Consider the following 22214-nt stretch of genomic DNA (forward strand, 5'->3'; position numbering starts at 1 on the left):
CTGAACCTGGGTCAGCCCGTGTGCTGGTGGTACCCCAGCGCTTCAGAGCCTTCCTACTGGGTTTGGCTCATGACGTACCGTTAGCTGGACATCTGGGGCAGGACAAGACCTATGACAGGCTTGTCACCCATTTTTATTGGCCTCAGATGCGTAGGGATGTAGACATCCATTGCAAGACTTGTCGCACTTGCCAGGCAAGTGGGAAAAGCGGAAGGAAGCAGAAGGCTCCCCTCCAACCTTTTCCAGTGGTCAGCACCCCCTTTGACCGGGTGGGTATTGACATTGTTGGGCCCCTGGACCCCAAGACAGCCCTGGGCAACAGGTTCATCCTGGTCTTGGTGGACCATGCCACAAGGTACCCGGAAGCCATCCCTCTCAGGACAGTGACGGCCCCCGTGGTGGGACGGGCACTGATGGGTGTTTTCTCCCGGATGGGGTTCCCCAGAGAGGTGGTGTCCGACCGAGGCACCAACTTCATTTCGAACTATATGAAGTCTCTGTGGAAGGAGTGTGGGGTAACCTACAAGTTCACCACTCCTTACCACCCTCAAGGAAACGGGCTGGTTGAGAGATTCAACCGGACCCTGAAAGGCATGATTATGGGTCTTGAAGAACCAATGAGGCGGAAATGGGACGTCCTCTTGCCATGCCTGTTGTTTGCTTACCGTGAGGTGCCGCAGAAGGCTCTAGGGTTCAGCCCCTTTGAGCTCTTATACGGTCACCCGGTAAGAGGACCTTTGAGTCTGGTCAAGGAAGGCTGGGAGCAATCTCCCAGGAAACCTCCCCAGGATGTATACAGCTACATGCTGGCCTTTCGGAACCAGACTTGGCGCTTCAGAGAACTTGCTCAGGCAAATCTGGAGGCCAGCCAGGAGGAGATGAAGCGATGGTACGACCGGAACGCCACTCTGGTAGAGCTTCAGCCTGGTCAGGAAGTGTGGGTCATGTCCCCTGTGGAACCTTGTGCGCTCAAGGACAGGTGGACTGGACCGTTCAAGGTTGTGGAGAAGAAGAGCGATGTCACCTACCTGGTGGACTTGAAATCTCCCAGGAACCCCTTGCGGGTCCTGCATGTCAACCGTTTGAAGCCCCACTTAGAAAGGTCCGAAGTGGGCATGCTCTTAGCGACAGATGATGGAACGGAGGAGGAGAGTGAGCCTCTTCCTGACCTCCTGTATGCTAAGGAGCAAGACGGGTCAGTGGATGGTGTGGTCCTCTCTGACACACTGACCCTTGAGCAGAAACAGGATTGTCGCCACCTGTTGGGACAATTCCCGGATCTGTTTTCCTTGGTTCCGGGTGTCACGCATTGGTGTGTCCATGACGTTGACACCGGAGACAGCCCTCCTGTGAAGCACAAGGCTTACAGGGTGACTGACAAGGTCCGAGCGTACATTAAGGAGGAGGTCTCCAAAATGTTCGCGTTGGGGGTGATTGAGTCCTCTAGCAGTCCTTGGGCCAGCCCAGTGGTCTTGGTCCCGAAGGCTGCAGCGCCTGGTGCTTCACCCGAACTTCGGTTCTGCGTGGATTACCGAGGACTCAATTCGGTCACGAAGACTGACGCGCACCCCATCCCCAGAGCTGATGAGCTCATCGATCGGTTGGGGGCTGCCCGGTACCTTAGTACGTTCGACTTAACGTCTGGGTACTGGCAGATCGCCTTGACTGATGGGGCAAAAGAGAGGTCAGCATTCGCCACACCAGATGGGCTATACCAGTTCCGGGTGATGCCCTTTGGGATGAAGAATGCCCCCGCCACCTTCCAGAGGTTGGTCAACCAGGTCTTGGCTGGACTAGAGGAATTCAGCGCCGCCTACCTGGACGACATCGCAGTGTTCAGCGCCAGCTGGGAGGAACACGTGCGTCACCTCCAGGAAGTGTTGTTGGCCCTGCGCGGAGCAGGCCTCACAATCAAGGCTAGTAAGTGCCAGATTGGGCAGGGTTCTGTGGTGTACTTGGGGCACCAAGTAGGGAGCGGCAAGGTTGCCCCCCTACAACCCAAGATTGATACCATCCTGGCTTGGGCACCGCCCAAAACCCAAACACAGGTGAGAGCCTTCTTAGGACTCACGGGTTACTACAGGAGGTTTGTCAAGGATTACGGTAACATTGTGCACCCCTTGACTTCGCTGACTTCCAGGAAGCAGCCACGAAACGTGATCTGGACTGATGCCTGTCAAACGGCCTTTGACACCCTGAAGACTGCAATGTGCACAGCACCTATACTCCAAGCACCCGACTTTTCGAAAGAGTTCATTGTTCAGACTGACGCTTCAGAGCATGGCGTGGGGGCTGTTCTAGCTCAGGTGAATGAAGAGGGCCGAGACTTGCCTGTAGCCTTCATCAGTAGGAGGTTACTTCCCAGGGAAACGAGGTGGAGTGCGATAGAAAGAGAAGCATTTGCTGTGGTCTGGGCGCTGAAGAAGTTAAGACCCTACCTGTTTGGGACTCACTTCCGGGTTCAGACAGACCACAGGCCCCTCAGATGGTTAATGCAAATGAGGGGTGAGAACCCAAAACTGTTGAGGTGGTCCATTGCTCTACAGGGGATGGACTTTACGGTGGAACACCGCCCTGGCACAGATCACGCCAATGCTGATGGTCTGTCCAGATTTTTCCGCTTTAGTGATGAGGACTCCCTAGGTTAAGGGTAGTTCTCCCCACATTTCAGCTGGAGGGGACACGTGTTAGACCTGACATCATTGGCTTGAGTCTCTCCTCCATTTTTTCTGTTTTCCTCTACTGTTTTACGATGTTTTGCTGGTATATGCTTTGGGCGCCGTGTCACTGCTGATCAGTGCCATAGCGCAAGTGCTTCCTCTGTTAAAATGATGTATCTAGTGTATCCATGTTTGGCTTATTTGGTTTACTGTCAGTCCCTAGTCTAGTGCACCAGGAGTGCCGGGGCTTGTAAATACAAATGCCGCTCGTGGGCTTGCAGCACGTGTTGTGCCACACACAGGAGCGGCCTTGTAAAAGAATGTCTACGGGTCGGTCATTGCGAGACCCACGTGCAGCCTCGTGCTGTCATGCAGGCTGCGCAGGTATACCTACTTGCCAGCCCCTTGAACCTTCCCTTAACTTCATGTTAGTCACCCCTATGGTAGGCCCATGGGCAGGGTGCATTGTAAGTGTAAGGTAGGACACGCCTGACCAAGTTGGCATGTCCTGATAGTGAAGTGCCGCCATCCTAGGGCTTCACTATTGCGAGGTAGCCTGCTCTCCGTTGGATAGAATGGGCCGCCGGTATTATTAACGCTATATTCCTAGCTGGCTCGGGGAGCATGGTGCAATGTCGAGTTTGGTATCCCTGAACTCGGGGTTTAATTACGCATCCGTTGGTGTGGATGGTTTTTGGACTCTGGGTTCGAAAATAGCACTTTTAGAAAGTGTCTATTTTCTTGTCTAACCATATCTGGTCTCTGCTGGTCTTGCGTGTGTGTGACAGGAGCTGGGTGGCTCCAAGAGGCCTGGATGAGTCAGTGTGGGATGAGTGGGACATTACGTTGAGAGTAGGGGGAGAGTAGTTGTTGATAGCCTGCCTTGCCTGATACAATGCTAGCTCCACCTCCTGCCGAGCGACTGATGGCTCTGTACCTGCCATGGACGATCCTGGCCCCACCTCCTGCCAGGAGGGCGATAGCTCTGCTCCTGCCAGTGTCAATGCTGGCTCCACCTCCTGCGGGGCGTCTGAGCACCCGGCCCGGCTCAATGAATAGGCCAGGTGCTACTGCCTAGCTCCACCCACCACAGACCCCGGATGTTGGGAAACCCCCGGCATAGACAAAGGGATCAAAGACGAAAAGGGGTATAAGAGAAGGACCCCTGAACTAGGAAATCAGATCACTTCTGACAAGGAACCCTGTAACCAAGGACAAGAAGCCCGCTGATCTAAAGGACTGCCTACCCCTTCTGCCGGTGTGCTGTTGTTGGGGGAATCCTGCGGTGCTACTTTATTTTTGCCAAGGAACCAGGAGAGAGGAACTGTGTGTGTACTCTCACGCTTGCTAAGAAAATCTCCAAGGACTGGAAGAGTGCCAGTCTCCTGCCGAAGTCTCAGGGCCAAAAGACTTCACCTGCTAAAAAGTGCTATCCGCTGGAAGCTTGAATCCAGCACCTCTGAAAGGAACAGCGATCACGACGACCGGACGCTGGGCCCAACCGACGCCAGCAGCAACGCCAGTGAGTAGGAGTACGGCTCTAACTCCAGAGGACCTCGTGTCTGCCCCGCTGCTGATCGCATCGACCGTGTGCCCTTCGACGCCGTGAGCGCTGCTCACTCTGTGCAACTGCATCATCGACAACGCCTGCTGAGGCCTGATCGACACCGGAGACGCGACGCCGGATTGCTCGACGCCGCTGATCATCGTGTGCTTCATTTTCCTAAGGTACTGTGTTGCTGGGGGTCCGTGTGGCTCCAGGCCCGACGCAGCGCTCCTCGCGGTCGACACCGAACCTGTGGATTATCTTTGCCCCAGCGTTGTGTAGCTCTCGTGTGAGTTACCCTGTTGCTAAGAACTTTGTTTCCAAGAAGAAGATTTGCTTGATACTAAAAGACTTTTGTGCTAAAGAAGAAACTACCTGTGAACTATCCTTTTTCCTTCCCGAACGTATTTATTCCGATTGTGTACAGTTTTGCCGTTATTTTGGTCTTGTGCTAAGCCTTATATAAAAATACTTATTTTTATAATACTACGGTGTTGTGTCCATTTGTAGTGTATTCACTGTATTACTGTATGTGGTCATGATTGCTTAACACACAGCCTCTGAGATAAGCCTGTTCTGCTCTGCCAAGCTACCAAGGGGGTGAGCAGGGGTTATCGAAGGGTGTGATCCCCTTGCCCTGACTAGAAAAGGAGTGTCCCTATTTGTCAGAAGTGTATACCTCTGCCAACTAGAGACAGCCGGTTCTAACACGCGTATTCGCAGGAACACACACGCATTTCTTAAGTACTGAGGATGCATGCGGGCAACTTTTCCTGGGGCATGGAGCGCGCGGCAGTGTCCGGGGCTCCCGTGAGCTGAGGGAGCCACGCGTGTTGTAGCCCGTGTGAAGGAGCCCTCCCGTAGAGAGAAGTCCGACAGGAGCCCACCCCGCCTTTGTGAATGCTGCTGCGGGGCTCCTCTGAGCATGTCGGAGCCCCGTGTGTTTCTGCGCCAGTGACCGGAAAAGAGGCCCCTCTGCCACGAGGAGACCAGCCCGGGAGCAGCGCAGAGTCCCCACAAGAGCCAGTAAGTGGGGCATGTGGGGCGCCGTGAGCATTAAAAAATGCTTTTACAGGAGGCTGACTTGCCTTGGAAGCGGGACAGGCGATGTGCTCAGAGTGTGGCTGTACGTGCGCGTACACCGGCTCAAATCGCAAAAAGCTCTGCGCGTGCCCATCTCCTGTCACACTTCCGAGGCAAGTCCACAACAATAAGGCTCGCTGGCGTCTGCGCTTCACGCTGTGTACGCCAGGCTCGACCTAAAAATGGGGAGGCAGTTGTTTTACCACTGAAGCCCCTGCCCTGTGGAACAGCTTACCTATAAACATCAAAGCAGCTCCAACATTGTTGGTTTTTAGGAAGCTAATAAAAACCTGGCTTTTCAATTCTTAGGTGCATAATTACTCTCAGCACCTTTCACCCTCACCTAACTGCCATTCAAACAGCGCCAAGACATCTATGGGTATACGAGCGCTTTAGAAACATTTTAATATAACATAACATGAACCAGTGAGTGGGCCCTGCTAAGATTCAAGCGTGTCACTACAGGCTTTGCCGCGACCACTGGTGGCCCAGCGAGCTACCACATGGCATCCCAGGTGCTTGGCTGGTTCTTTCCCTCTCTTACCCAGGGATGTCCGTCTCAGTCACTTCATTCACCTTTAGCTGCCCGCAGATCACGCCTATCTCGCTAACCTCAACTACCATGCTCACTCTTGTAACAGTCCTCTGCACCTCTCCCTTCGTATCTGCATGCTCCCTCTGTCCTGTGCTTCTCAGCCCTGATTTCTCCTCCCGATCTCTGTTACTCGTCTGCTCCTCCCAGCTCTCCTCTGTGTCACCTGTGCATGTGTACTCCTGGCCAACGCTCTATCTTTGTTGTTCAGCCACAGAGACCCGAGGTACTACATTCCACGTCCTTAAGAAAGACAATTAATAGGAAGAAGCGGTCTGCGTAGAAAAGACCCTTAGATTTCACGAGGAGCTACAGCCACCATAACATGTTCATATGTCAAGGTACCCTCAGTGGTTAAAGTGCATAAAAACATCTAGAACTGTGAGCCTGTGTGCAATGGATGAGGGGACGGGACGTGGCTTAAAAGAACAAAATATTCTGCAGCTAATCTGTTGTCCTTTTGCCATCTGCTAAATTACAATAAAATGTAATGCACAGACCTTAAATAACGAGCATTGGCATAGCCAATAGGTCTTGCTTTTGGGACCTTATAAGTATTTAGTTTTGCAGCACAATATCCTTGGTGCAACAACATCAGCTGTTGCATGGTTAAACCTTGTACCTTATAAGGGTTTAGCCATGTAATGGTTATGTTGTTGCACCAAGGATATTGAGCTGCATAACTAAATACTTATAAGGTTCCATAAGCGAGACCTATAGGCTATGCCAATGCTTGTTTTTATTATGTTTCAGGCAGCTTAAGCCCACACAATATAGACAGGAACACTGAGGTCGAGTCTACTGCGCGCCACAATAAGCGACATGGGCTGGTTACCACCTACATCTTAGCTCCACGTCACAGGTTTCCGATGGCGGAGCCAGCTTATTCTCGGACGCTGGAAATATAGCAGTGCCACCACCTATCAATGAATGAACTGAAGTGTGGTGGAGTAGTAATCTATGGGGGCTCATGCTGCACCAAGAAGCCCCATAGCTTCTGGCGTAGTCCCATGAAAGGCAAAGGGCCTCTGTGTTCATACTATGAAATGTGCTCTTTCTTTTGCACTGTGGTTCTTCGATACTTTTCGAATTAAAGAGATGAATTGGCTGCTGGCTCACTACCGAGTGGGTATTTCCTTCAGGTCATTATATAGGGTCATGGCAGGGTTTTCGTATGTTGCCAGTACGTTATGCTTCTTGGTCACAGTACGTCATCTAGGCTTGTATTTTATACAATTATGCCAAAGTTTGTAATTGTTTGTTTTATGTGTACCAGAGGTGCCCCCTACGAACCGATTACCAACATAATCTGTTGCTTCCTTTCATAACTGGGTAAATCACATCTTATTCCTAAGAAAAGAACGCGTGTTATCCAGCGTAAAGTTGTGACAAACTTTTCTATAAACAATTCAATATTTCTTTTGCATTTCAAAAAATAAAGTAATAGGGTGTCTGCGTTAATAATTTCGTATAGTAGTTACTTACATTTGTTTCACTGGCAATGGGTGTACAATTTGTGCAGCACTGAAAAGCTAGTGAATTCATTATTTTAACCTTACAAATGATTGAATAAAATTAATAATGGACCATGGTATACAAGACACCACTAAGATTTACATATGTCTAGTGATGGTGCCTGGTAGCAGGCTCTGCACAGCCCGACAGGCGAACCACTGTTCTCTTTGTGATCAGGGCCTTGGCATCTATGAAGTAATCACGTCCTCAGACAGTTGATGTAGATGAATGGTTTATTGGAAGTTAGGTAGATAAGATGATATAAACCATAAAGACCCCAACAGGAACATCCTGCAAGATGCTCAGCCCCAAGCCAACTGCCAGCCTAAGCCCACAGACTGCCAACATTCCACAGAGCATCATAGCTAGAACATTCTATAGTAAAAGGGGATAGTGCAAGGATATCACATTATCCTCTCCCTTTAATAACGGAAAACAATAAACTTAAAGGGAAAAACAAAGCACAGAAAAATAATACAAATATAAAGAAATCTGTAACCCAAAGATGGAATTAAAATAACATCACGATAGGGAAAACAGAAATACAAAAACTGTTAAAGAAGAAAGAAAGAAAGTGAACAGATAGAATAAACCTCACCATCCTCCTCCTCCTCTAATTTTGAACAATATTAAAATATGTAAATATTGAGCTCTAATAAAGTAACCCAAATCTCAGAAATGCAATGAGCTCACCAAAACCCAAGAAAGTGTTGCAGAAAAGAGGAATACAATAATGCCACTCCTCTAATAAAAGACACAATAGGACTACGACCCACGTGTACTAGAAAGAAAACCAATAAAACAAGGCTAATAAAGTAATCCCTCTAATAGGAATAAGAAAGCCTTCTAAAATGGATAAAGACTACAGTGAAATAAGAAAATAGGAACTTAAAACCCAAATTCCTACCCTTAAGTGTAAAATAGTCGATGAAGGGACTAAGACCCACAACTAGCCCTAAAGACTAAGGACCGATAAAAATGGGACCCAAACCCAAAACCTAAACCTGCCCCAAAAACTAGGGACCATGAATGTTAAACAAGGATAAACAAACCGTTTAACTAAGGTAATGGGACTAGTAACCCACTCCAAAGTGCTTCTCACATGAGAAGACTCTGACGTAGCCAAAAACGCCACCCCTCTTTTAAGAGACACTATGGAACTCAAACCCTAGTGTAACACTATTTAGGTGGGACTGACACCCCCTAACAAAAACACAAAGGTGGGACAAAAACCCCCTCTAATAAAACTAAACATCTCATTATTTTTAAAAACTAGCGTGTTCCAGGGTAATGGGACTAAAACCCATTCCAAAATAATACACCTCTCAACCAGAGTAAAGTGAAAAAAAATGGTCTAAATAGAATATGGGACTGCCTAAATAGGATATTAATCCAAAACCCATTCCTATGGATCAGGGGACTAAAACCCACTCCTACACAAAGTGCGTGTCAAACTACATTGAAACCCAAAATGCTACTAACGCGTGTCATCACACAAAGAACTGCATTGGAACACAAAAAGCTGAAATAAGATAACAGCCAGTCAGACACACAAAAGGAACCAAACAAACACACACGAAAAGAACTGCATAGGTTACCACCCAAAACGCTACTATAAAAGATCACAGCCACACAATACCGCAACACACACAATACCAGAACATAAAACTTTCTCCTTTATAAAATGGCCAGCAAAATACAATAAAAGTTAGTTTATGCTCCGGTGAGCGGTCTCTCACCCGAGATCTCCAAAGCAGATCGTTGATCTTAATTAGGTAGAAGCTGTAATTTATCCGACTAAAACTGTAACTCTTTTTCTTTTCAAAGATCGACTGCCAGACAAGACAACCATACCGCCAATGCGTAAAGCCTCATGTCTTTTACATCCCTTGTTGAAGTCTTTTACTTCCCTTGTTGAAGGATTTAGGAAGAAATGACGTGCTTCTCCTTGAAAGATAGTTCCCATGGTGACAATGAACAACAAAATGGTGTCACGTTTCCAACGTTGCACCCAGTGGCTCTCCGCACAGCGTTGCTCGAAAACATGAAGAAGAAGAAGCATATTCTCAAGGCGTCACAGAGTGCTCAGGAGCCAAGGTAAGCTTTGCGTGTTGCTCGCGCACAATATCAAGTTTTGAATAGACAGTTAATGTCTCGTGGACATTGCATGGCGCAATTGAAAATGGTTTATTGATTAAAAAAAAAAACGTTTACGGTGTATAATAAACATTTCCATTTCCTCGAGTGCCCAATCAAATACTTCTTCCCGAGACAGTTCAAGGCACAGCTTCACACACCATTTATGCGCTAAAAATGTGACTTGACTGAAAAGCTTAAAACATTTATTGTTCGTTTCTATGCCAGTCCAAAGTTGAACGTAACGAGATGTAAACACTACCTCCGACAGAAACTCGAGATGTAAACAGAGCTTCCGCTTGGTGTAAACAAGCGATTAATGTCTTCAGAGGCATTAAAAATCATACGATGAATTAGAACACGTCTATTTTAAACTTGCGCTTGTGAAAGTACCGGTTTTTCCATGTACACAAACGACCAAAAATTATTAAATAAAATCTGTGTAGAAAGTGTGCTACATGCTTTAACCGGCACAAGTTTTTTTTTTTTTAAATGACACATCGTAGGTCGCACTGAATTTCAAAGAGCCAAAAACAAGAAAAAAATAAACATCATGCTTACTTCTGATGCATATGATGACCATCTGTACAAGGAAACCACTCACAGCACGTTTTGGCAAAGGCTGTCCGATGTGATGGACACTGGTGGGGTCGTTTTTTCTTACTGCGCTGATGTTTCTTTAGTGGCTCCTTACTCTGAAGATGGTATCTCTCTTGGTATATCTCTTGTCTTGTACTGTATCTTGTGGCTCTTGTTCCATTTATGTTGATCATCTTGTTGGCGCTAGTCATTTTCTCTTTAGTGAAGGAATTTCTTAACTTATTTCTTTTGAAGACTACTTCTGGGTTATTTTGTGTTGAATTTTGCTTCGCTGCTTTGCCCAGTACGTGGGAAGGTCACCTCGTCGCCATAAATATTGTAGTAATCACGTCCTCAGACAGTTGATGTAGATGAATGGTTTATTGGAAGTTAGGTAGATAAGATGGTATAAACCATAAAGACCCCAACAGGAACATCCTGCAAGATGCTCAGCCCCAAGCCAACTGCCAGCCTAAGCCCACAGACTGCCAACATTCCACAGAGCATCATAGCTAGAACATTCTATAGTAAAAGGGGATAGTGCAAGGATACCACAATCTACTTCTCTCACTACCCGAGAACCTGGGGCCCGTTGGTGTACTTGTGCCTTGGCGGGTGAAGTGATGGGGAAACTCAGTTTATCCAAACACCAGGCCGAATCAGCCTGGACCAACCTGGAACACCGAGACCTGGATACCAGCAGCGCTGCCGTTGTAACTTCCAGGGAGATGCTAACTCTTCCATCTCATCAGGATCCTCCCACGTGATGGTTTACGAGTTTGATAGCTGGGATGCTTGTATCATCGCTAACCCGTTGCCTTATTTCCCATGACATGGATAATGGTTAAAGTGCTAGAGGCAATTCAATTGTGCAGATTGATCAGGGAAGCTTGCCTTTTACTGGTTTAGGTGATAAAGCACCCTCGGTACTCAAACACTGGGTAGTAGCATGGTTGGTTATTGCTTGAAACCTTTGTGTCTTTTTGGAACCAAGACTTTTGGATTACAAGAAAACCTCTTATGGATTTTCTTGAAACAGCCGTGGATCTCTCATTGGGGTATCCATCGAGGTGTTCCGGTCGGAGCATTTATTTAGCGTAAGGAATTGTGTTTTTGATTTTTGACTATCTTGAGAAGCAAAGTCAGTGTCTTTGTTTTGATCCCCTGACTCTATTTAGATGTTAATACACGTTTGCTCCCTGTGTTGAAGTTTATCCGAGAGTTTTGCACCCACAGGAGTAATAAGAGAATCGATGGCTGCTATTAAGTATTCTCCTGTTTGTAGACATCGGGCACCCTCCAGGGGCTGAATGCAGTGCTTAATTTGAGCCGGTGGTTGTAGTAAGAAGGGAAAAGCAGATAAAAACATGACACATGGAGAAAGTAGGAACCTGCCAAAATAACCAGTTGATGGAAGAAATGCTTGAATTAATCTCGGCCACTGGCAATTACTCTGAACTGCATTCCAGACCATCGTTTTTTGCCCTCTGTGCCGTTCTAGACAGAGACATGCCATAAGCAAAACAGGCTTGGCACAGCTCCAATAGGAACAGTCCAGCCCAAACTGCCAAAATAGGTCCCTTGCAGATGGGGCACAAGCAACCCCAGACCAATTTCGCGGTCTTCGGTCTCATCAGTGAGGTACAGATTGAGTCCTATGGCATAGTCTGTACAGACAGGACAGAATGTTCGCATTATCAGAAGGTTTGCTATTTATTTGCATTAAGCGGCCCTTTGCGTAGAGTAGCACAGTGGGTGAAAATTGACTGGAAAGTGGCCTGAGTGACTACCAGTTGCTGAGATTAGTTCAAGCATTTCATATTCATCTTCTTATTGTTGCAGGTGGTGCCCCAAGTGCAACAGGCATGACCAGGCATAGGTACCAGGTGCACTGTTCTATTTAATTCATGCTGCACCTACTGATGAGCCTCAAATAGGGTGACACTGGTATAGGATTGCTTGTGGTCCCTTCTGTAGTGGGCCTGGCCTGCCTGGCAGTTACGGATTGACTGTTTCCATAAAGAGCAGGGTTGTTACCAATTTGCATCAGGCAGGCCTCTGTCTAGAGTGGCATGGTGTGTGATAAACGATGGACTGTAATGCGTCGACTAGCAATCACCAGTGGCAGAGATTAATTCAAGAATTCGATCATGTTGTTGCAGTTGCCAACTTAAGTGAGACATGTATGCCTAGGTGTGGCTCCCGTGCTCACTGTACCATACAGACAAGCCCCAAATAGGGCACACCTAGTCTGGGTATGATTACGGTACTTTCTGGAGGAAGCCCTGCCTGGCAGTTTGGGATGGACTGTGCCCAGGATGAGCAGGATCTTTACTGATTAGCATAAGGTGAGCCTTTTTCTAGAGTGGCATGGTGGGCAAAAAAACGCAGTCCAAGTGATCACTACTGGCTGAGATTAATTTAAGCACCCCATCCACCACCTTGTTGTTGTAATTGACACCCTAAGTGTGACAGGTGTTTCCAAGGAAAGAAATAGGTAGAGAGGAGGAAAAACCATGACAAAGGGAGAAAGCAAGAACCTGCAAGAGTGAATAAAGAAGCGTCTGGTGGTGGATAAAGGAGATCTGATGTGAAATGACTAGACAGCCATGCCATAGAGTACATAATCTTTAATAGCACTGTCCCCAGGCCTCTGAAAAAACTTTGGGCCCTAGCACGTCTTCTTTTACACATTAAGCATGGGCTTAGAGTAGGTGAGACAAGAGTTCTTCCCTCATTGTTAGAAATATTTATACCACATTTTCCTTTGAAGTTGGTATGAACAAAGTTCCACTTGAACACATAAACCAGTTCTTCCTATCTCAGGCCAGGTTCACTCCGGGAGGGGGAGACACCTTTGTGGAAGTCAGCCACAGTCCATTCATGTGTAAGTGACAAATCCTCCCACTACTCTAAATGCAGCCAGGTCTTGTTGTGTAGGAATTCAGGACCCTAGTGTAATTTTCCCGATTCATGCCCACATATAGGTATAAATCACCCTATCTTTATATAGGCATAGAAATCATAACCATATTTAGACTTAGTCTATGCAGTCCAAATACGGCAAGGCTACTTCCACTAGTTCAGAGAATCCACAACGATTTCTTGGAAAAACCCGCCTTCAGCAGTCAGGGACTTCCCCCTGCTTGAATATTGATTAATCCAAGAGCTCCTGGAGTTTTCAAAGAACTGAGTCTTTGATGACGTTATTATGTCCAACCTTACGTCAAATTCGGCACCTTCAAGGTATAAATATGCCCACACTTGCCCAGACAAACACATGCTGGTTTGGAGCAGTTCGACTATCTACTTGCCCGACGCGCTCTGCAGCAGCAAGTGCCGAAGGAAGCCGACCCTCCAGCTGACGCACTGAGAGACGCTGTCTTTTCTCCTGCCGAGAAATACAGCTCCAGTGTTTCCAGGCTACCCTTGGGGGTTGCTGAAAAATCGAGTCCTGAGAGAGAGATACAAGACCTCCTTCATTCTAAACCAAGGTACAGAGCTGATTAGACCCTTAGAGAATTCTTGGAATAGATTCTTGGCAAAGGAATACTGAACTTAAGCTACACCTCACTTACTTCTTCCCTTGTACTAGACCTAGGTTAGGTACACCGGGGTAGGCGTATTTTAGAGGCACCAGTTGAGTACTTTTAGTCATTATTCATTAATGTATGTATTATATGTTATTTTATATGGCTTAGAAACCATACCATGCTTTTACAGTATTATTTCATAATACTCTTCGTACTATATGGACTGTACTTTATGACCAGTATTACGATTGTAGCAGTACATTTCTTATGCTTGAGAAAGAAGACTGTTCAATAAATACTTTTTATTGAAAACGCCTCTCTCTCTATTTTCTCAGCACCTCCGGTGAAACGAAGCATGCACGATTAACTGGGTAAAATAGCTATATATTGTTTCCGCGACTCTAGAGATTGATTTCTTATTCTTGGGAAACAAAGTTGTCATGTTTATGCGGTTGTCAGAAACTAATCCCTTCTTGTGAATTCGAGAAAGTTTCTAGTGACCTCTGAGCTAGCTGGCCCTCACAATTAAGTTTAATATATTCGATAGAAACCTAGTCGACCTAAGTCCTACGTCAAATCTATAGTATATGTTATTCGAATGCGCAGAAGCTATTGGTAATATAGGAACTACACTACAGTCTATTCAGTCTGGCTACGAGTCACCCAGAAAAAGGCAGGACACACCTCTACCCCTTGTGTCTGTCTAGTGTGAATGCACATCCCTGCTCCTGTCAGTCTGAACCCAGAAGGTGAATAAACAAATGACAGAGGCACACAGGATGGTTAGTCAAGAAAGTTCCCACTTTCTAAAAGTGGTATTTTTAAACACAGAACATAAAAATCATTTTCACTAAAAGATGTTTTTTTAATTCTGAGTTCAAGAAGCCTACACTCCATTTATCTATCCTGTCCCAATGGAAAGTTATGCTTCTAAGAGGTTACAAAGCAACTCCCATGTTGGCCTATGGGACAGATCGCCTTGCAATACTGAAAAAACGAAATACACAGTCCTTCACTGTCAGGACATGTGAAACACACCAGTACATGTCCTACCTTTCACATGCACTGCACCCTGCATATAGGGGTACCGTGGGCCTATCTGAGGGGGCCTTACATGGTAGAAAAGGGAAGGTTTAGGCCTGGCAAATGGGTGCACTGGCCAGGTCGACATGACAGTAAACACTGTGACCAAACACTGCAGTGGCAGGCCTGAGGACCTTTTCCAAGGCTACTTGTGTGGGTGGCACAGTCAGTGCTGCAGGCCCACAAGCAGCATTTGACTTACTGGCCCTGGGCGCACGCAGTGCACTGTACTAGGGACTTACTAGTAAAATAAATAAGTTAATAATGGAAACACCAATCTAGAAACACAATTTACAGCAGGAGCACTTGCACTTTAACTTTGAACAGCAGTGAGAAAGTGCGCAGGGACAATAAACCAGCAAAACAAAGTCCAGCACACCATCAAAACTAGGAGGTCAGAAAGCAAAAAGACAGGGGATACACACCAAAATATGCCAGGCCTAACACTTACCAATGTGGAATCACCAGTGCTATGACAAACAAGGGACCCAGGTCTAGATAACTAAAGGATGCAGTTGTTATCTTTTCTAAAGCACTGGAATTGTATCTTGCTATGTTTTGTAAAACTATACAAATAACAAAAAAGTAATCCCCATACCAGTCAGTGACATACCTTACATTAAGAAACATTATGGTTAGAACCAATACTGGTAAAGCAGTAGGCTTAGCTTTTTGTTAGGTAAGGTACTTGTTAATACCTGCAAGATTTGGTGAGTGTTTTTGTGCTAAGTTGTGTAGACTGAATATTCTGTGAAAGGACATAGTGTCACAGTGGGTGAACCTGGGTGCTGGGGTTGGTGAATATAAGTCATGGATATGATATGAGGGGCAATGCATCATGTAAATGGGTGTAGATTTGGGAAGGTGGGGAGAAGAGCGACACCATGCAAAGATAGAAAACAAGTGCCCATTCAGGCTACACGCAAACATGGACACACAGACACACCACATATAGGCCTGTGCGCAATACATTAAAGCATAGTAAATACAGGCAAAAGAATGAATGTGCATACACACACACTTTTAATAAGTTGCACAAATTTGCACGGATTTTCCCAAATTAATTTTGTATCATTTTAAGACATTGCCTTCTGAGGATTTGAGTCCAGGTCCCCACGGTGCGACCAAGTCCCTACATCGTGTGTTAACACACTATCGCCCACAAGGACAGTAACACAAGCATCCCCCGGATCCCCATGCACACACAGAGTAAGAGGATTCCAGGCCATGAATATCTGTGTGAAGTTCCCCAAAAACAGAACCATCTGGAAATTGTTTGAAACAGAGCTTGGAAAGAGAACACAGAACAGGCTATGGTGTTGTGCACTTCATAACTGGCAGTACATGCATGAGGACTTTGTGACATAATAATGCCACAAACAGATCAGATGCTATGAAAAAAGAACTGGTCTATGGCACATACCAGCGGGAACACCCTATAAAAAGAAGGAAGGTTCTAGAACCTGAATGATTCCACAGTCTGGCAATCAAGTGTCACAAATCCCTTTGCTTTTGCTTACCAGAAACCCTAGGGTGACAGTGCTGTGCCATACAAATGCTATTGATTGACTGATTGAAAAGACCTCAATTCTTACCCCATGTACTACACAAAAACACCTGCTAAGCAATCTTCCCTCACTTTCTATTGGATGTACGGCAAAAGCTTTTCAACTACGGCAAGGCTGGCACACTTGCATCCACTGAAAGTGATTGAGCTACTGGTGATAACACAGCAATATCTATGTGCAACCTCATTATTCACTGGCTTCTGCATGTACTTCCATTAGGTTCTCCCAATTTAAGTTTCTAGTCCCAACAATTCATTCATTCATTGTTATGTGTAAGCATCCTGGCACTAAACTAAACATAGACCCATCCATGCATGTAAGAACTTTAGAGCTTATACGGCTATGTCTTTGAGGCTCTCTTAAAGTAGAACGAAGATAATCTGGCACATTGTTCCATAGGCAAGCCGCCTGTATAAAAAATGGTCTACCACAAAGGCGAGCTTTTTGAAATGTAGGAACATTGAGCAAATTGACATTCACAGAGTGTAATTATCTAGTTGGAAGATAGCATTGCAGCTTATGTCAAAGTGGAAGGGGACCAGTGTAATGAAAACTTTGCGAGCTATGCACAGTGATTTAAACTGTATATGCTTGGTCACAGGAGGCCAGTAAAGAGAATTCAGAGCTGCTGACATAGAGGAAAATCATAGCCGGGATAGAGTTAGCTTTGTAGCCGCTGCTTGTATTCTAAGAACATGTTGTACCCAGGCCGGGAAACGGCCTTTTCAACGAAGCCGTTTCCACGAAATCTTTAACCACGCATGCAGTACAACGCATGCGTGGTTACCACTAAAGCCTTTACCACGCATACCTTTACTACGATGTTTGTAGTAAAGGCATATGTGGTAAAGGTAAAGAGTAAAAAAGGTGGGTTTGGGGGGTCTCCCCCAAATAAAAAAACTCACCAGAATTCACGACGGAATCTGCACATAATCAGCGTCGTTTAAGAGAAATCGGAAAAAAGATTCCGTTTCCTCTTAACGACGTATGACGTCACCACGCAAATAGTCGAGGTAAAGGTTATGCGTGGTAAACGAATTCCGTTGTAACGCATGCGTGGTAAAGGCATGCGTTGCAACGGAATTCGTTGTAACGTCATACATTCTCATGGAAAGCTGCCAGGAAACAGACTTTACAAGGAGGTTTTTACCTCGTTGTGCCTCTACCACGCATTTGTTTAGCATGCATATTTTTACCACATGCAGTTGGGAGTGTGGGGGGTCTGCCCCCACAAATACATTGTTTTTATACAAAAAAAACATGCATAGTAATTGCATGCATTGTAAAAGCATGGTCATGGTAATAACATGCTTGATAAACATTGCGTGGTAAAGGCATACAAAGTCTTTACCTGCGTTGTACCATCGTACAACCTAGGCCATAAAATCTAATAGGCTTAGCCAGTGGCCTTAAAATGAACTGCCTGTGTTCTTCTTTTCAAAAAAGAAGCCAGCCATTGCAGAACTTTTCCTGTTACTACTCTTTCAGACTGCCTGGTAAGTAGCACATCATGACTGATGCCATCAAACATGACAGATAGGTTAAGTAGTACAAAACCTACCCGATGTCCCTTGTCTGCCACCATACATAGACCATCTAATGCTGCAACCAACTTTCCTTCCGTTCCATGAAGCGGGCGAAACCCAAACTAAGCCCCATCTATTAAGTTGTGTTCTCCCAGGAAGCTAGAGAGTATACTGTTGACATATTTTTCCAGACCTTGATTGGAAAAGGGCATAGAGACATCGGTCTAAATTTATTGAGTACTGCCGGGTCGGCCAGTGGCTTCTTCAATAAAGGGAGCACTAGTGACTTTTTCCACTCTAAAGGCACAGTGGCTGCCTGAAGGTACTGATTACAGATGTCAGCTAACTATACTAACACATAGGTTGTATAGCAGTTTACAGATTCTAGGGAGTAGAGGATCCAAAGGAGAGACAGATGAAATTGAGTTTGCATTGTTAGAAAATTCTCTTTCTGATAGATATAAGTCATCTAGGGTTACTGACAGCGTCTGCCTTAGAAGAGGACAGGTTAGATTCCCTTGCCAGAACAGAGGTACATGAAGGGTTTGAGTCAGAAGAGAAAGCTGTCGAAATGTCTTCAAATGTATTCTCGAAATAGTTTGCTAGGTCATCGCATAATGATTGAGAGGGAGTAGCTTGATGTTGAGCACAGGGTGGGTTAGACAGGTTATGGGTGATAGAGAAAATGGTTTGGGCAAATATTGTAAAATATTCTGTTTTGAAGGTTTTGATTTGTTTCTTGTACTTTCTAAAGTGCCTTCCTATAGTCTGATCTTGAGCCCATGGAAAAGCTTGAGCGCCACATTCTTTTGCGTTTCTTACAATGGATTCTGGCAGCTCGCAGATCATTATTATCAATCAATCAATCAATACATTTGTAGAGCGCGCTACTCACCCGTAGGGTGCTCAAGGCGCTGGGCGGGATAGGGGGGTGCTGTTACTGCTCGAAGAGCCAGGTCTTGAGGTGTTTCCTGAATGTGAGGTGGTCCTGGGTCAGTTGTAGGTGGGCGAGGAAGGAGTTCTACGTCTTGGCCACCAGGTAGGAGAATGATCTTCTTCCAGCGGTGGTTCTGCGGATTCGTGGGACGGTGGCGAGGGCGAGGCTGGCGGAGCGGAGTTTGCGTGTTGGAGTGTAGAATGTGAGGCGGTTGTTGAGGTATTCGGTGCCTATGTCGTGGAATGCTTTGTGTGCGTCGGTGAGGAGCCTGAACGTGATCCTTTTGTTGTTGGGAGCCAGTGCAGGTCTCTCAGGTGGGCTGATATGTGGCTGTGGCGGGGGATATTGAGGATGAGTCATGCGGATGCATTCTGTATGCGTTGGAGTCTTTTCTGAAGTTTGACTGTGGTTCCTGCGTATAGGGCGTTCCCGTAGTCTAGTCGGCTGGTGACGAGGGCCTGGGTGAACGTTTTTCTAGTTCCGGTAGGGATCCACCGGAAGATCTTACGGAGCATGAGCAGGGTGTTGAAGCATGAGGATGAGATGGCGTTGACCTGCTTGGTCATCGTGAGAGAGGAGTCCAGGAGGAATCCCAGGTTGCTTGCGTGGTCAGTGGGTGTCAGCGCAGTGCCCAGTGCTGTGGGCCACCAGGAGTCGTCCCAGGCGGATGGGGATGGTCCAAGGATGAGGACCTCCGTCTTGTCTGAGTTCAGTTTCAGACGGTGAGTTTCATCCATTTCTCGACGTTTTTCATTCATTCCTGGAGTTTGAGTTTGGCAGTGGCTGGGTCTTTGGTGAAGGAGAGTATCAGCTGGGTGTCATCGGCATATGAGATGAAGTTAAGGTTGTGTTTGCGTGCGATGGTGGCGAGGGGGCTCATGTAGATATTGAAGAGGGTTGGGCTGAGCGATGAGCCTTGGGGTACGCCGCAGATGATCTCAGTGGCCGCGGAGCAGAAGGGAGGAAGGCGGACTCTCTGGGTTCTGTCAGAGAGGAACGAGGTGATCCAGTCCATGGCTTTATCTTGGATCCCGGCGTTGTGGAGGCGGGTTATTAGGGTACCATGGCAGACTGTATCAAAGTTGGCTGAGAGGTCTAGGAGGATGAGGGCGGTTGTTTCCCCGTTGTCAAGCAGGGTCCTGATGTCGTCGATGGCTGCGATGAGGGCGGTCTCGGGGCTCTGGTTGGCTCGAAATCCGGAGTGGGATGGGCCGAGGGATCCATTGGCCTCGAGGAATGCGGTCAGCTGTTTATTGACAATCTTCTTGATAACTTTTGCAGGGAAGGGAAGAAGAGAGATGGGGCGGAAGGTTTTGAGGTTTTTAGCGTCTGCTGTGGGTTTCTTCAGTAGGGCGTTAATCTCTGCGTGCGTCCAGCTCTCTGGGAAGGTGGCGGATGCGAGGAAGTTGTTTATGACGTTCCGTAGGTGAGAAGCGATGATGGTGTCGGCTTTGTTGAAGATGTGGTGAGGGCATGGGTCGGAAGGAGAGCCGGAGTGGATGGTGTTCATAGCGTGGGTGATGTCTTCAGTGCTGATGGGAGTCCAAGCGCTGAGGGTGGTATAGGGGGCGTTGGTTCGGTGGCTGGGGGCGGAGTCTGGGCACCGAAGCTCTTGTGGAAATCGGTGATCTTGCGTTGAAAGAACGTAGTGAGGGAGTTGCAGAGGTCTTGCAACGATGTGATGTCGTTGCTGCTGGCGCTGCGATTGGAGAGCTCTTTTACAATGCTGAAGCGTTCCTTGCTGTTGTGTGTGTTGTTGTCCAGCTGTTCTTTGAACGATGTCTTTTTGGTGTGCGGATCAGCTGGTGGTGTTTGCGGGTGGCATTCTTGAGGGCTGTCATGTTTTTGTCGTCTGTTCGCGGCGCCAGGTTTTCTCGAGGGTTCGGCAGAATTTCTTCGATTCTTTGAGGTCGTTGGTGAACCATGTTGTTTTCCTGTTGCCTGTCTTGCCTGGAGGGTTCTTCAGTGGTGCAAGGGCATCGGCACAGTTGACGATCCACTGAGGGAGGTTGTGGGCTGCGTTGTTGTAGTGTTGATTGGTGGGTTCTGGCTCAGTGATGTGGTTAGCTGGTCTGCGGTGACTTTGCTCCAGTATCTACGGGGGATCTGTTGCAGGCGGTGGTGGGATGTGGTCTTCTTAAAGTTGAAGTGGATGCAGCTGTGGTGGGTCCAGTGTAGTCCGGTGGAGTGGCTGAAGGCAACGTGGCTGCTGGCAGGGAAGATGGGGTTGAGCGTATGGCCGGCGTAGTGGGTGGGGTCATTGTTGTTCTCCAGGTGGAAGTTCAGGTCCCCTAGGAGGATGTAGCCTGATGAGGCGAGGGCGTGTGGGCTGTTGAAGTCGGCAATGGCTTCACTGAATTGTGTGCGTGGGTCCGAGGGTCTGTAGATGAGGGTTCCTCTGAGGGTGGTCTTGGGGTCGGTGTGGATCTGGAAGTGTAGGTGTTCGGCGGTGGTGAGGGCATCTTCGGAGTAGGTCGTGACGCCGATGGTGTTCCTGTAGATGATGGCAATTCCTATTCCGGTTTGGTTGACGCAGTCCTTTCGTGTGATCTTGTAGCCATCTGGGATGGCTATGGCGATGTCGGGGGCTGAGGAGGCGTTCATCCAAGTTTCTGTGAAGAAGGTGACGTCTGGTGCTGTTGTGTCGAGGAGGTCCCAGATTTTGACGGCGTGCTTGTGGGCGGAGCGGGTGTTGAGCAGGATGCACTTGAGGTGTTTGTTGTTGTTGCCTGGTCCGGGTGGTGGGGTGCAGGTTCGGACTAAGGTGAATTTGCGGATTTGGCAGGAAAAGGGTCCATGGGAGCGCTTCGGAGTGGCTTGGTAGCAGGCATATGGTCGGACGGTGTTGAGTGCTTGGAGGGTGATGGGGTCGTATCTCCGTCGGGTTTCTTGGTTTCGGCGGGGCCCAGGGGTTCTGGCACTGGGCACGGACGGGCTTGCCTTTGGCACTGTGCAGCCGCCGCACGGCCTCCATATGAGGGGCTGTGGGTGGGAGGAGCAGCAGGGAGGCTGGAGCAGGACAGCGAATGGGGCACCAGGGGGTACGGGCCGCAGGGGAAGGGGGAGAATGTAAAAAATTATCCCCAATTCCTCTCCCAATAGCAAGGCTGTGTAGGACAGACAGGGACTTTCTCGGTCACCGGAATCCAATGTTTTCACAGAGTTGCAAAAACATTTAATTAATGAGTGATCAGTCCAAACTAGAGGACATACCTCAGTTAGGTTAATCAGGTCTTGAGGGGAAAAATGTGATCCAGAGTGGGTCTATGGACCTGTATGGGGCCCGAGACCAATTGATGGAGGCCTACAGCCGCAGAAGATTCCAAAATGTTGGAAGTTTCTGCCTATATACTAAAGTCCCCGGGTACAAATAAAGATGCATGAAGCATATTTCGGGATGACACAAAGTCAGCATGGGCGTGTACCCAGTCTGTGCAAGGGCCTGGAGGGCGAAAA

The 22214-nt window shown here is 47.3% G+C and overlaps 1 protein-coding gene across 1 annotated transcript in view; it reads right to left on the bottom strand.

The window, feature by feature from the left end:
- Positions 1-22214, bottom strand: part of EHHADH (enoyl-CoA hydratase and 3-hydroxyacyl CoA dehydrogenase) — a 529591-nt gene that overhangs the window by 176625 nt on the left and 330752 nt on the right. The window lies entirely within an intron of this gene.

This window comes from Lissotriton vulgaris, chromosome 2_1, assembly GCF_964263255.1.
Source record: "Lissotriton vulgaris chromosome 2_1, aLisVul1.2, whole genome shotgun sequence".
NCBI classification, from domain to species: domain Eukaryota; kingdom Metazoa; phylum Chordata; class Amphibia; order Caudata; family Salamandridae; genus Lissotriton; species Lissotriton vulgaris.